The sequence below is a fragment of the Vombatus ursinus genome, unplaced genomic scaffold (genome assembly GCF_900497805.2).
Source record: "Vombatus ursinus unplaced genomic scaffold, bare-nosed wombat genome assembly UNPS02014772.1, whole genome shotgun sequence".
Taxonomy (NCBI): Eukaryota; Metazoa; Chordata; class Mammalia; order Diprotodontia; family Vombatidae; genus Vombatus; species Vombatus ursinus.
Window position 1 is genome coordinate 29809687 of NW_020954550.1, and position 16606 is coordinate 29826292.

General features: G+C 35.5%; 1 protein-coding gene and 1 pseudogene across 1 annotated transcript in view; one reads left to right on the forward strand and one right to left on the reverse strand.

Moving 5' to 3' along the window:
* FGF10 (fibroblast growth factor 10) overlaps nt 1-16606 on the forward strand; it is a 113535-nt gene that overhangs the window by 57947 nt on the left and 38982 nt on the right. The gene's annotated exons all lie outside the window — the stretch shown is intronic.
* LOC114044179 lies at nt 12330-12641 on the reverse strand (annotated as a pseudogene).

The window sequence follows — 16606 nt, forward strand, 5'->3', positions numbered from 1 at the left end:
TTGTATTATATACTTTTTTATATACTTATATACTAGTCACTGTCTTGTGCAATTAAGGGTCAGAGGATATTTGTGAAATGAGTGAGTGAATGAATGTATATTGAGAATTTTTATTTTTTTTCTCATTGTTAAAAGTCACTTTCTAACTTTTTATTCTTTTTATTTTTTTTCTCATTGTTAAAAGTCACTTTCTAAGCAGTCTTCTGATCAGTTACTTAATTGATGGCAATGTTATGTGTAAGTTCATCATTTTCAAGTAGCTTTGCCCGCTCCCTTTTGCATTAGGATCTCTAGCTTCATTAGTGTGACTCTCTTCTTCCTAGTAAAGAAACTCCTTGCACCAATGTCAATTAGCATTGCCTCTTTAACTTAGTCTTAGAAACATCTAGTGTATGTCAAAGGAAGAACTTGAACCTTACCCCAGGGCACTCTAATCACTTCACCATACTGATTTGTTGAAATTATATGATAACAATTTAAATTTGCATAGCATTTGAAGTCTTACAAAGTATTTTACTCATAACAATTCTATGAGGAATTAAAAATGTAATTACCCCATTTTAGAAATTAGGAAACTTAGGTAGGTCACATGGATAGTTATTGTCAGAAATGAAATATTATTATTTGTTCCTTATAGTGAAACAAGATTTAGAATAATGGAATTTTAGAGCTAGAAAGGATCTCAGAGATTGGTTGGGGTTGGAAGCATAGGGCCAGAGATTTAGAACTAGAAGGACCTAAGAGATCTTCTTATCCAACCCCCTCATTTTACAGAGGAGGAAACTGAAGCCCAGAAAACCTCAGCAATTTGCCCAAGGTCACATAGTGGCCAACACTGAGGTTTGAAACCAAGTTTCCTGTCTTTCTTACACATATTTCTCCCCTAGGAGCCTGCTCTTTTTCATTCTTTGGCAGTGTGTTCCATGCACTGAGCTTTTGCAAAGTTTCTCTCATCATTGGTCTTTCATAGATTAGAAACTGAAAATTAAGTTAGCTCATTTGTTGTTCCTCCACTGGTCAAATAGACTACTTACATCATAACTATTTTTTCAGGTAGAATTAGTGGGCATTTGTTTGCAATACCTGTTAATTACTTTCAAGTACAATGACTACTTCCAAAAGAAATACACAATGCACAATTATGGTTATAACCGTCATATATACATATATGTGTATATATAGATACATATGTATATATGCATATGTGTATATATAGATACATATGTATATATGCATATGTGTGTATGTCTCTTCATCATCTTTACTTGTTTCTTTTCACTCTCCCCATGGACAATATCTGCCCCTTCCTTTTGAATTTATGGGAGACTTAGGGGTAGTTCTCTGCCTTGAAAGACTTGTTTTTCTCCCCTTTTCCTTTTTTTAGACTTGACGACTACTTTTATGTCCATTTCTCCTTTCTTCAGAGGGAAATTCCTTGTTATGGTTTCCCTTTCTGTTTCTAGGAATGTACTGTTGTCAGTGCCTCTAGAAACTGGGGTGGGTAGAAAGAGAGGATATCTAAACAACTTGAATGCAATTTAGGCCTCCTCTCCAACTTCCTTATGGTTTCTAACTCTGAGTTTCTAACACTAAGGCAGAAACTTCAAGTTAGCAAGCATTGAATTGAGAATACACAGTAGCAGAATGGTCAGGAGCAACTTTTGGGAAATGTACGACAAAAAATTTCAGAACATCAAGAGACATTTCTTGTTTATCTACTGTGTGCCAGGTGTGAGCATCTGTTGTCTTAACTGCTTAACACATTCCATGATGTAGTGAAGACAGCCCTGGATTTGGAGTCAGAAGACGCAGGTTCGAGTTTCAGTTTTACACTTTACGAACTATGTGACCTTGGACCATACACTTAACGTTTTTGAGAAGTGCTTTCCTCATCTCTAAAACAAAGAAGTTGGACTAGATCTTTAAAAAGCCCTTCCAACTCTTAAAATCCTATGTTTTCATATGATGTCCTGTTTCTATGAACTATATCTTAGTACATTCTTTTGATGTTCCTCCTGTAATACATTTCTTTTAGAGATGAGGGATCTGAATTAAAGAGAGTGAGAGTCATAGTTTGGGGATATACATAGACACAAGAATCAAGAATTTATGACTCATAATCCATATCTTTCTCTCAAGCAATGTTTAAGAAAGGGGAAAAGACGGGAGCACAGAAGGAGTATTATTCTATTTCTTTGAAATGTTTTATTTAATTTTTCCAAATCTGAGGAGAAGCTAGTCCCTTTCATCCTCTCCCATTCCTCTTCTATCTGTATCTGTTTCCTTATTTCTCACCTTTTCCTGCCATAACCTCAAGAGGTCAGTGGCTTTGCGGGTGCTGGAAAAAAAAAGGTTTGTCTAGAATTGGGGTAAAAAGAAAGATGTTACTGTACAATGACTAAGCTTTGTTAGCTCTTTTGATTTTTCTCCCTCCTACTTTCTAAGCTTCAAGTCCTACAGTCTCTTATACTATTTTTTCCTATTTTACTAACTATACAGTAAAAGGAGAAATTAAACATAAGGAAACTTAACAAGATTTGACTGTGCCTTAGAAGATATGTGTGAGGTTCATGACTTAAGTCTTTAGAGACAAGAGAGGGGTGTTGATAGGAACATAAAAAGAATCAAGATATCTCTGAAGTGCTAGTAGTTTATTTCAAGTGATAAGGGAACTAGTTAGAGGGTCAGAATTCCTTTGCAGTCTGAAGAAGAAAGTGAGGAGGTAACCTAAAGGCAGGATGCTACAAAAAAAAAAAAAAATGACCAAATGCATGGAGGAAACCTTTGTGATAAGGCGTTTGTTTGTAATGAATTCTAAAGGGGGGACGAAACAAGTCATCAAGTCTAAACATTGCTTCTTTGGGTTCATATTTTCTTATACGGAGTATTATCAGGAATCTAAGCCAGTAAAAATTGAGATAGTAACCAGCTGAAAAGTCATGTTTTTGCTAGAATTCAGCAAGAACTATTTAATATTAAAAGATAGCTTGAAATATGCCATGAACTAGAAAATATTTTTGATTACACCTGCCCTCCCTTTACATATACAAGGCAAAAACATTTAAGAGAAATAAAAAAAAAACGTTTTCCTTAAGCTTTATAAATAAGAGATTTATGCTTCAAACAAATGTTCTATTTTATTTTTGTTTTTCCCCCTATGTATGTGCAAGCTTATATCTAGGCTTTATGATGACTTTTTTAAAAGTCTTTATTCTCTTCTTTCAAATATTTACAAATCATGGTGCAGTTTTCCAGAAATTTCAAATAAAAATGATGATATTCATTTTTGTTAATAAAATAGGCCATTTATCCTGAAATATATACATTTTTGTTGTAGAAATTTTCAGATGTTTTTGAAATTTTCTCAAAGTGTCCTTTCTTACCTAAAAAGAAAAAAAAAAAGCTTTGGCAACTTGCGGATATGAGATTGGGGAAAAAAGTAAGATGGGGAAATCATTTCTAAAGTAAACTCATCAATTCCCTTTTCCAGGGGTTCCTATTTACATCTGGCATCCTAATCAACGTTCCTGATGTCTTTTACTAGGTATTATCTAGGTAGCTAGATAATCTCAGTCTACGTATATCTCCAGTTTATACCTTAAACCTGTGTTATCTTTTCCCCTCCTTTCTTTCCCAGCCACAACAATCAAATATCCTCTTTCTTTTGTCCGTGGCACATGAAATGTAACTTACTAATTATAAAACCACTAATGACAATTAATAGGATACTTTAACTCAGTCTTTTAAGTATTTCTGATAAACAATATTATAGTGAAGCTTAATGTTGCAGTTCAAAGCTTTGGAGGAGGCATTTGTTACATTTTAGCTCCTTCATAATAAATGTCTCTTTGAACTTGTGTTGCTGTGAGGAAAGGCGAGGGGAAAGCCTTGCTGATCTTTTAAGCACATCAAAGCCTTAAGAAACTAAACATGCTGGACAGATGCTTTTGTCAACCTGAATGGTATCTGCTTTCCCATCTTTAACAGAAGATAGAGCAGTTTTACTAAAAAGCAGGGAAAGGTTCATGTACCACAGGAATTCTACCAAATCTCCCTAGATTTTTATGAAATTTCTCTCCATTGCCCCCATCTTTGGCAAATGGTTGTAGGATCATAGATATACGGTTGAAAGGGATCTTAGAGGTTATATAGTTCACTTTCCCCATGAGGAAACTGAGATACAGAAGAGACTAGGTAACTACCTCAAGTTCACAGATAGAAAGTATTAGAACTAGGATCCAAACCCAAATCCTTTGACTCTGAATCTAATCCTTTTAAGTTTCTTTGAAACAACAGAAACAAACTCTTTCATGATATGGTTTTTCCCTTCTCTCTTCCTCAGTTGATTGACAAGCAGGTATTAAGTGTCTGTTTTGTGGCAGGAAATACAGTAAGCATTGGTGATACCACTACAAAAGGGTAACAATCCCTACCCTCAAGGAGGTTATGTTCCATGTAGGGGGAACAATGCACTCACGGTTAAATGGAGAAAATATACAAGATATACAGAAAGTATTTTGGGGTTGAGGCACTGACCATTGGGGAAATCAGGAAAGGCTTCTTGAAGGAAGTGATACTTCAGTAAAGGACTTAATAGAACTAAGCATACCAAAAGTCCAAGGTGAGAAAGAAAAGAATTCCAGCTATGGGCAACAGTTTATGCCAAGTCACAAAATTGAGAGGGGGGTGTTATGTAAAGGAAACAAGAACTAGGCCAGTTTTGCAGTAGCATAGAGTGGGTAAGGAAGAGTAAAATATAACTATACTGTAAAGATAGGCTGGAGCCAAAATAGTTTGCGTTTTGTCCCCAGGATAATGGGGAAATCAGTGATGCTTCTTGATCACAAGAGTGGCAAAGTCAGACGTGCATTGTAAGAATATCATTTTGGCAACTGTATGGGGGTAGATTGGAGAGGAAAGAGTCTGGATGAAGGGAGACAAATTTCAATGGTCCAAGGGAAAGATGGCAAGGTCCTGAGAGTGTTTGTGGTATGAGTAGAGAAAATAAAGAAAAGAGATGTGACAAATGTGGAGTGGAGTGAATTGACAAGACTTCGTAACTGATTTGATAAGGTGGATGGTGAGAAAGAGTTAAATGTTGAGGATGGTTCTAAGTTAATCTTTTCACTGGATGGAATTTTCTATTTCCCTCCATTTTCATTCTTCCAATAATATATCATTTCTTATAAATTTCTTCTAGTGTAATGAACTGCATCTCTAGATTGAGCTATACTTAAAAAGAGATTCCCAAATACCACCCCATTACTATGCACACAGGTTTCTTATTTTTTTTTTGAATGGAATACTAAGTCATTTTATTACATAGCAATAGCATCTAAAATGCAAAGACCGTTATGGTAGTAATCCATGACTTAGTCATTTATACTTTGGTATGACTTTAGTATCAGACCTATTCAGAAGGACAGGTTTTGGTTGCAGAAAAAAAAAGGCCTTGGGCACCTGAAATCAGAATGAAGGAGATACGCTAAGAAGAAGAGGGCAACATCACTATTGTACCAACTGAGGGCCCTGTCTCTGTATGGGGTACAGGGAATAAGGAAGAGTAGATCTCCCAGGATAGTGGCCAAGAAGAAAGTTTCTGAAAGAGCTGAAATATATTTATTTGACCACTCTTGTGCTTACAGCCAAGGTCTCTAATACTAGCACTGTCATCTTGTCTTAGCCAATATTGTTCTCTTCCTCCATCATTACCTTTTCTCTTACCATCTTTTTCATTAATGTTTAGTCCTTGGTCTAGTTAAGGCATGGATTGGTTTAAAACTTGATCATTTCTAAAAGAGATGAAATTAATGAAAGATGTTACTTTTCAGAGTTCTGTCCTGTCATATTTACCTCCTCTTGGAGGAAGACTGATGGTGAAAATAGGAAAGGAAAGGCTTAAAAAGTTTGAAGACCACTGATTCAGAACATGAGATTTTGTCTATGTGGTTGAGACTAGTCATCTTTCATTAGTGGTCTAATAGGAAGAAAAAAGGAAGGCACAAGGATGGAAGTAAAATGAGGCTATCACCTTTCATACAAGGAGAGGAATAATATTTTCTTATGGGCAATTTTTATTATGGTAAGCATTTTTCTCTCCCCCTCTACTTTTCAGTAACTTAAAAGTAAATTTAATTTAAAAAAATAAGTTAAAAGTATCCACATGCTTTTGGACTTATTAAATGTATTAAGTATAATTTAGAAATATTAAAAGACATGAATGATTCAACTTAAAAAAGGAATAGCTAACTTCTTAAGCAAAAGAGGTCTACTCCCACATTAGAATCAGACATTTTCTCTAAGATTCTATAGATTAGGGCATTTCTTTTCTATCTCCTACCAATGATCCAAGTGCCTCTCTGGAAGGTGTTCACTTTCTCTTTGCTCTTGGTTTAAACCCAGCAGGGATGGCCTAATCTGATTTTTAAAACATTTAGTCCATCTGCAGAGAAATGAGTTTGTTGCTGGTTACAAATGGGGCCAAAAGTTATAAATAAGAGAGAACTTTTGTTTACACATAACTGCCTTGGAGATCAGCAGTGATGGGAAGCAGGCATCTGTGATTCCATTAATGATGCACAGATAAAGCTTCCAGTTTTTATAAGTTTGTAGAAGTTTGTTGCTCTTTACATTATCACAGAAGGGTTCATTTTGCTTCCCTTGTGACTCCCTGTGCTGTTAATTTTTCACATTTATTTACTATTGATGTCAAATATGGTAAGGGGTCAGAACTATTAGGTTGCTCCTTGGTTCTTTTTAGATCTGGACTGATGTCATAGCTAAGCAGCATTTTCCTAATCAGACAATGAGATAACCTCCCTTAAAAAAGTTTTATTGATGGTTCTTGCTGTTTATGTTGTAGCCATTTGCCACTCTCCACCTCTACCCCCATTGCACCCTCCCTTATAACAAAGAAAAAGTTAAGCAAAACTGATCAACAAAAGAGCTATATCTAGTGGCATATGCAATATTCTTCCCCATAGTCATCCTCAATCCTTCAGCTCTCTACAAAAATGAGAGAAATGTGATAACGATCTTAAAAAATAATTGTTATGGCTATGTATTATTAAGAAGGTTTATTTTTATAGACATTGTGGTTTGTTTCATATTAATATTTTCTCATTTATGTTCTGATTACTATTCTATATTAAAACCTTCCAAATTAGTATTCAAGATACTAATAATGGCTGCCATATTTCTAAAATATTAAATACTATAAAGTATTTTACAAACATTGTCTCATTAGATATTATTAGATATATCTTATTGAAATATATTAGATTATATAGCTTAGATTTATAGATTTTATATATAGATATATTTGACATATCTTATTAGATATCTTATTAATACATATATGTATATGTACATATGCATATATATATATATTTAGAGGGAAAGAGAGAGAGAGAAAGAGGAGAGAGAGAGAAAATCCTCCATTAGAATATAATCTCTCTTAAGACAGGCACTAGCTTATCATTTTCTTTGTTTCCCTAGCATCTAGCTCAGTGCCCTGCACTTAATAGAAGCTTAATAAATGCTTCTTGTATTGCATTGACTGTGAAAATGAAACATCACTTAGGAGTATTACTTTTTCCTCTGCGTTAATTATAATGCAATAACCTTTCTTTAACATGGGGAAAAATTCTGAAACTGAGTCCAGACTACTTAATAAGTCTTATCAATGACAATATTGAAATTAAAATGAACAGAAATGAACAAAATAACAAGATTAAGTGTGGCACTAAAAGGAGACAGTTTTGAGATGGATAAATTGATGCTAGATTGTGTAATCTGGGGAAGCTCAGACTTCAAGAAATTGTTGCTTTCATCTATAGTCATATGAAAAAATGCTCCAAATCTCTATTGATTAGAGAAATGCAAATCAAAACAACTCTGAGGTACCACATCACACCTATCAGATTGGCCAACATGACAAAACAGGAAAATGATAAATGTTAGAGAAGATGTGGGATAATTGGAACACTAATGCATTGTTGGTGGACTTGTGAAATGATCCAACCATTTTGGAGAGCAATTTGGAACTATGCCCAGAGGGCTATAAATATGTGCATACCCTTTGACCCAGCAATAGCACTTCTAGAGCTATATCCCAAAGAGATCATACAAATGGGAAAAGGACCCACATGTACAAAAATATTTATAGCAGCTCTTTTTGTGGTGGCAAAGAATTGGAAATTGAGAGGATGCCCATCAACTGGGGAATGGCTGAACAAGTTGTGGTATTTGAATGTAGTGGCACACTATTGTGCTATAAGAAATGATGAACAGGCAGACTTCAGAAAAACCTGTAAAGACTTGTATAGTCTGCTGCTGAGTGAAGTGAGCAGAACCAGGAGATTAATATACACAGTAGTAGCCACGTTGTGCAATTACTAACATTGATAGGCTTAGCCCTTCTCATAAATGTAAGCATCAAAACATCTCCAAAGGGCTCATGATGGAAAATGCTATCCACATCCAAAGAAAGAACTATGGAGTTTGAATACAGATTGAAGCATACTATTTGCTATTTTTTTCTTCTGTTTTGTTTTGTTTTCTCTTTCTTGTGGTTCCTCCTATTGGTTGTAATTCTTCCTTACAACATCACTAATGTGAAAATATGTTTAATAGGAATATATATGTATAGCATATATCAGGTTGTGCACTGTCTTGGGGAGGGAGTGGGAGAAAAATTTAAAACTCAAAAGCTTATGGAGGTGATTGTTGATAAATCAAAATAAATTAATTAAAAGTAAAGAAATTGTTGCTTTACATCTTTGAAATTATTTTTTCCCTCCTGTCCTTCCAAGAATTGATCAATGTTTGCTTAGAACTAAGTCACCCAAATTCTCCTTATGACTGGTACATTTTCAAAGAGTTGACCAGGATTGGAAGGGCAGTGCTGTCTTTTCTTCTTACCACAATCTCAGTGATAGCTACTTTTCATCCTCATACTCATACTAATGTGAGCTAGGAGATCTGGGTTACAGTTCTATCCCTCTTACTAACTAGCTATGTGTCTTTGAACTATTCATTTTGTGTCTCTGGACTTTAGTTTTCTTATCTATGAATTGAGGGAATTAGACTAGGTAATCTTTAAGATCTCTTCCTGATAGAACATTCTATTATAAAAATAAAATTACAAATATATCTCATCCTACCATGTAAGATGCTGCAATGTGTCCTTGACAGTGTCCAATCTGCTACTTGAAAATTCTACATTTTAATGAAGCTTGAAAGGCTCATTTTGAATATTTGGTCAAATTTGTTTTAATTATCCTGAATTCTCCCCATCTCTTCCCACCACTGTTTGAATTGTTTGTGATTGTTTGGAATTATATTAGATGCAACACTTTACTCTTACTTTTAATCAGGGAAGAAGAAGGTCAAAAGAATCAGTTCATAAAATCATTATTTTAACACTTAAGTAACAATGACAACATAGCATAACAATTATATGATATCATGTCTACTGTCTTTTTGAGAGGATACCTTATTATTATTGTGAAATAATTTACCATAATAAGAACATTGCATTAAAGTCATGATATTTATCATTGTCAACATCTAATGAAATTCATTTTGTTCCATTAAATCTCACATCTTCCTATTGCTAAAAATTTTATGTCAGCTAAAGCGGATTACATAGAATTCAGGTACTAGGTTTACACACAAGTGATATAAAATCATAATCCATATTTAGTTGTTGGTATGGAGATTAAGTGTAACCATTTCTGAATTTGAAGAACTTTGCAGAACTTTACCTGAATCCAAGAAGGCCTTATGTTGTTGACAGGATTTCAAAAAATCTTTGAAGAAAGGATGGGAATGTGATTGCAGAAAGGTGGCATAGTGGATAAGAGCACTGGACCTGAAGTCAATCAATCAGCATTTTTAAGCGCCTACTGTGTGCCAGGCACTCTGCTAAGCACTGGAGATACAAAAAGAGGCAAAGAACAGTCTCTTCCCTAAAGGAGGTTACCATCTACTGAGGGAGACAACATTGAAATATATACAAAGGAAGCTATATATAAGATAAGTAGGAAATAGTTAACAGAGGGAAGAAACTGGAATTAAGAGAGATTGATAAAGACTTCCTGCAAAATAAGGGATTTTAGCTGGAACTTAAAGTAACCCAGGGAAGTCAGAAGAGAAAGTGGAGGAAGGAGAGCATTCCAAGCATGGAGGATAGTCAGAGAAAAGTACCTGGAGCTGAGAGATGGACTTTCTTGTTTGTGAAACAGCCAGGAGGCCAGGACCACTGTATTGAAAAGTACATGGTTGGGATAAAGTTGTAAGAAGACTGGAAAAATAGAGGGGGTTAGGTTATGAAGGCTTTGACTGGAAAACAGAGGCTTTCATATTTGATCCTGAAGGTGATAGAGAGCCACTGTTGTTCATTAAGCAGAGCAGTGGTGACATAATCAGACATGAGCTTTAGGGGGAAAAATCACTTTGGAGGTTGATTAGAGGATGAATTGGAGCAGGGAGGAATTTGAGGAAGGCAGACCCACCAATAGACTATTGTAACAGTTTGGGCATGAAATGATGAGGGCCTGCATGACCAGGCATTATTAGAGGAGAGAAGAGCACATATTTGAGAGATATTACAGAGGTGAAATCGACAAGCCTTGGCAACAGATTGGATATAGGAGGTTGGATAGGGAGGAGTTTAAGGTAACTTCTGGGTTGTAAGCCTGGAGATAGTGTTGTCCTCTATAGTAATACGGAAGGTAGAAAGGGGTCAGGGTTTAGGGGAGAGATAATTAGTTCAGTTTTAAGTTGTCTGCTATAAGAAATGATGAGTTCAGTGATTTTAGAAAAACATTGAAGGACTTGCATGAAATAATGAATAGCAAAATGAGCAGAACCGAAAGAACATTGTGTACAGTAACAGCAATATTGTTTTAAGAATGCCTTTGAGTGAGTAAGTTATTTTGTGTATTATAAATACCCAAATTAACTATAAAGGACACATGAAGAAGACACTCTCTACATTCAGAGAAAGAACTTATAAATAGAAGAATGTATAGAATAATTACACATGTATATGTGTATACATACATACACCTGTTTGTGTGTGTGTGTGTGTGTGTGTGTGTGTGTGTATGTAATGGTAGCCATCTTTACAGCAGGGAGGGGAGGGAAGAAAAAAAGGGAAAAGTTTACATGATAATTTTGCTTTATGTTTGAAAAGAATAGAAAGTTGTGCGTGGTAGATTTGCAGTTTCATGCACAATCATCTTTTTTATTGTACTGTGTTATGGAAATGCTTGTTTTATTCCATAAATTAAAAATAAAATTAAAAAAAACTAAAAAAAGAAAGATGTCTATTGAACACCCAGTTTGAGATGTCTAAAAGGCAGTTGGAGACAATAGGTCATCAGAGAGGTTGAGGTAAGAGATATTTCAGAATCCTCAGCATAAATTATAGTTATATCCATGGGAGCTAATGAGATCACCATGAAAAGGTGAAGTAACATAGAGGGAGAAGAGAAGTAAGAGGGCCTGACAGATACCTATAGTTAGGGCTCATGATCTAGAAGTCCTGGGTCAGAAAGACCTGACTTCAAATATGGCTTCAGACACTAGCTGTGTGACCCTTGGAAAGTCATTTGATCTCTGTCTGTGTTCTCATCTGTAAAATGTGTATAATAATACTGCCTACCTCCCAGCATTAGTATGAGGATCAAATGAGATAATATCTGTAAAGTACTTTGTCATCCTTAAAATGCTGATATTATGATGCTATCTATTTTTGGTAGATTTGAGAATGAGAGTAGAGGGCCACAGGCTCATGGGTTGTACAGTATAGGAGGTTTGGAGAGGAAGCAAGTTATCATAAAGATGTGAGTGAACCTAGAAACCCTGATGCTGAGAAAATATTCCAAGACTCCAAAACTCCCACAGATCTGCAATCCAATTACATGAATATTCCCAACAGTTATGTAGATCTCAACCCATCCATAGCTGCCTATGCTATGTGACTCTTGCCTGGATCCTCTCATTAATTCATCCCAGGGTCCACCCAGTGGATGGAAAGCCTGCCTCAAATAGTCCTGACATTGAAAAGATCCCAATGAAGTATATGGATTATCCACTGACTATCTCTTGCTCTGGCTACATTATCAACTCATCTTTTATATTTCCATCATATATTCTTTGTGAAATATCACAAATTTTTTTTCAAAGAAAAGTGGTCTTTTGAGGTTTCTATCACAGATAAGACTCACCTGAAGTAAGAAGCCTAGGAACTATTTGAACAAGTTATTTCGTTTTTTTTTTTCAGTTGAGTTAAGCTTTTTATTTAATATTACAAAAAATATTTAGTCAAACAGAGCAAAGCCCATGTCATCATCAGACTCCTCAGATTCTTCTTTTTTTGCTTCCTCTTTCTTCTTCTCCTCAGCTGGGGCAGCACCACCAGCTGCTGGGGCAGGTCCACCAACTCCTACATTGCAGATGAGACTTGCAATGTTGACATTGGACAGGGCTTTTGCAAATAATACTGGCCAGAGTGGTTCAATGTTTACACCTGCTGCTTTAATGAGGGCATTGATTTTCTCTTCCATGACTGTAACATCATCGTTGTGAAGGATGAGGGCAGAGTAGATGCAAGTGAGCTTGGAGACAACCATTTCAACAGAAGGATGAGGAGAGATTTGTTTGTAGTGGTGCTGGTCGCCGGATGAAGTGAGGGGTCACCCCAATGCGGCCTTAGCTTCCAAAGAAGAACCAAATACCTCACAGACAACTGAAGAGTGAACAAGTTATTTTGAATAGAATATAGTGGGGGTATAAGCAATTCTCCATGGTTGAGTTTAATCTACATAAAATTTGACATATTACACATCAAGGAAGAAAACTATGGCAAGGTTAGACTCTATGGTAGAGAGTAGAAGAAAGGCTTGGACATTTTTTGATAGCTGTAGAGGAATAGAGTGGGAGAGTTAACCTAGCCGTCTTGCCTTCTATGGTACCCAAATCATCCAACCTAAAGTCACATAAGCATTACTTTTACTAACAGTTTCCAAACTCTGATTTGATACTTTCTCTTTTAGTGATAAAAGAAATGCTATTTCTATGTTTGTGGGAAATGTTGTGTCTGTCATTAGTAACAGTAGAACTTAATAGTAAATGATGAATCATCTTTGTTATTAGCATGCACATAAAATGTAAATGTTTTAGGGACCTATCTGTTATTTTGAATTTATTTAAAATATGATAAGAAAAGATAAGTAATTTAAAAGTTTTTTTTTTTTAAATTTTTCCTTCATCCTAATTTGTTATATGTATTCTCCCATGTGAAACCTGTAGCTATCTTTCCATAAGAAAGTCCTGGCCTAGGGCAACTTATGGTGATCAGTACATGCTACCCTGCCTCATGACAGCTTATGGAACTTCAAGGCAGAAAAATTGTGGTAAATTAACTGGTGTGATGATTATACTCCCCTGCTCCTACATTTTTTGTGGAAGTAGAAGTTTTATTAGCCAATGAAACTTCATGGTTTTTCCTGTTTTTGCAGCTTGGGTGACTGAGTCTGGAAGTAGACTCCATCCTGATAAGATAGTATTTGCTTTGGATTTGAAGATGGGAAATGTTTGGAATGTTATGGTGGCCCATGTGGCTAGTTATATTTTAATTTTTGCTATACTTTCATATTTGGGAGAGGAGATAACAGCTTAGGGACAATACTAGCTCACCAAGGTTGAGAGGTTTGACCCAACAGTAATACCCTATGTGACTGGGCAACCTACTTTATCTCCCTAAACAACAGTTTCCTCATCTTTAAAATGAGTCCTTGGCCTAGATGGTCTCTGAGGTCCCTTCCAGCTCTTGATTTTTGCTCTTATGACTCTTTCAGTCTTGATGCTTCAAATTCATCTCCTTCCTCCTGAAGCCTGTAGGATAGAGGTTACCAGGATACATCCAGGTGTTTTTTGTTAATATGGTCTATTTCTACGTACATAGATTTCAACCGCTTGAACTCAAGAAATTTCTTTAAAATTAAAGGTATTGTATTTCAATATTGTAGGCCAATTAGGGAAGATTTAGTTACACCCACTAGAGGGCAGCAGTACATATATGCCACCGGCACAATATTGTACTCTCTAAATTTGGGCACGGTCTTTTGCAAATCCATTAGCATATTCAAATCAATTCAGCATTAATCAATAATTTGTTATCTGTGACGTTTTGGGCCAGGTTCTGAGAATTAAAAGGCCAAAATTGAAAAGAATAGACTTATACAATTAATGAAATAGTTTAAAGGCAAGTGCTTAAGACAGGAACAGATAGCAAATTCCAGATTTTACTTCCTGGCTCCAATGCTAACCATATATGAAAGAGCTTCCTAACATCCCCCTGAGTATTTCTCTATTGGTAACATGACTCATGTTCTTAAAAACAATCTATGGGGGTGAGGTCGTTTTTTTTTTTGGTTTGTTTTTGTTTTGGTTTTGGTTTTTAACTGAGCACAGAGTTCCTTTAAAAGATTGAAAATGGGCAAGATATGTTGGAGTGATCAGCAGTCCCCTCCCAGAGAGGGCTCTATCCTGTTTCTATTGAGTTGTTTGCAGTCAACAGCACAAGTTTCAGATCAGACAGGGCCAAAGTATATCCATATCAAGAACAAAGTTAAACTAAATGTGAATCATCCAATTTTATTAATAATTATTGGGGGACTACAAGGTTCACAGCACTGTTCCACATTCCTTTTTGCTCACTGCTAATATGATTGCTAGTCTCTTAAGTTGTTTTTGTGCTTTGCTTAAATTTGCCTAGCGAGTGATTTCCATCTTTGATCCCATGCCCACATGTTTCTTGTATGCAACAATGGAATAAAAAAACCTGGAAGATATACTTCAGGATATGTTAAGTAGGGTGATGAAAACTAAACCATTGGATCACAATCCTTCTAAGAAACTGGCAAGGCTGTTTTGTGGAAAGAAAACTAATTGCACCCAAACACCCTCAGTACAACTTGCTCACATGTCTGCAAAGTGACCTCTTAAAAAATGCTTTAAATGTCAATGTGTTTTTAGGAGACACTGATTCACACATGGAAACCTCATGAGAGAAACTGTTCTGACCCTCCAATTAAAAGGCACAATAAGTCAGACTTTTGTAGTTTCCTTTTCCTTTTCAACTGCCCCCACTTAGAGATACAATTAGTTAACCAGAGCCAAAATCATCTAGCCAATTATTTGCATCAGTGGTTGGCCATTTTTAGGGAGACTATCAATCAAAGAGGAAATGTTTCAGGAGAAACGCAAGGTGACATGAATTGTTGGTTTTATTGCTAATAAAACATGGCCTGAAGATATGACTCCACAAGCAGAAAGAATTTAGAAGCAAACAAACCATATTACAATTATTTCTGGTCTGAAATATTGATCCCGTCATTTGGAGATGTCACAAGTGATAGCAGGAGTTTAAATTATGAATCTCCATTTAAAATTTTGCATTGGGACCTATAAAATACTCCCCCTAAATGTGTCACTTCCCCTTACCACTCCACTATGCCCTCCCCAGTGGAAATGTAGTGCCTTTTATACATGGAGATAACATTGCTGTACTTTCATGTATCTGACAGGTTGTGCTGAACCATTCACACAATCATGCTGCTAATGGCCAAGGGTATGCAAGACAGCTAATCAAGATTATGGTCTATCTTTGTGACAGAAAACAGAATTTTTGTTTATTTGAGATAGTTGTCTTAGCAAGGTTGGCCTTTATGGTGCAGTACTCAAATCATTCAAGCTAAAGTCCCATGCAGATTATTATTACTAGAAGTTCCTAAACTCTGATTTGATATATTCTTTTAGTGATAATGGAAATACTATTCATATATTTGTGGGAAATAATTCTTCTACCCTTAGTAATATTATAGATCTCAGTAGTAAATAATGAATCATCTATTATTAGTATGCACATAAAAATGTATATGAATTGTTTCTTTTTTTAGAAAAGTGATATGCTCAATGAGACTTATGTAAACTTGTTTTAGCTAACAATATTTGCTTTCTTTTTGGTGTTTTAATTACTATAAAACTAACAGCCCTTAATCATCTCTAGTAATATTAGTAATACAACGTTTACATCTCAAATATACTTTTAATTTTCCTAGTCAGAGTCAAATTGTTGGTGATATCTTAATGTTTTAAGGTAGTTAATGCCAAAATACTTGGGTCTGATTTTGAACTGAATGTTTCCCAGATATGTGTAGTAAGGTGAAAGGTGGAACAGCTAACAGAAACCAACTTCCTATCTGTATAAGACTACCTTAGGAGAATTTTAAGTTAAGTTTAATTAGACAATGAGACCCCATAAGCTTTCACCTTCACAGCTCCAAGAGATAAAAACTTAGGGTTTTTTTTAATTGTAACATAATCCACATGTTGGGAAAGGAAGAAGGATCAGCTGCCACTGTCACCTTACACATGGTTTATGATGTTCCTATTAACCACTTTCTTGTCAAAAAAGTGGTTGTCATGGAAACATTAAAAAGCTTCTGAGCTCAACAACTGAAAGATTTATAGGCTTTGGACAAGAGTCAAATACTGAAATAATTAAGTCCAATAAATATGCTAATATATATGC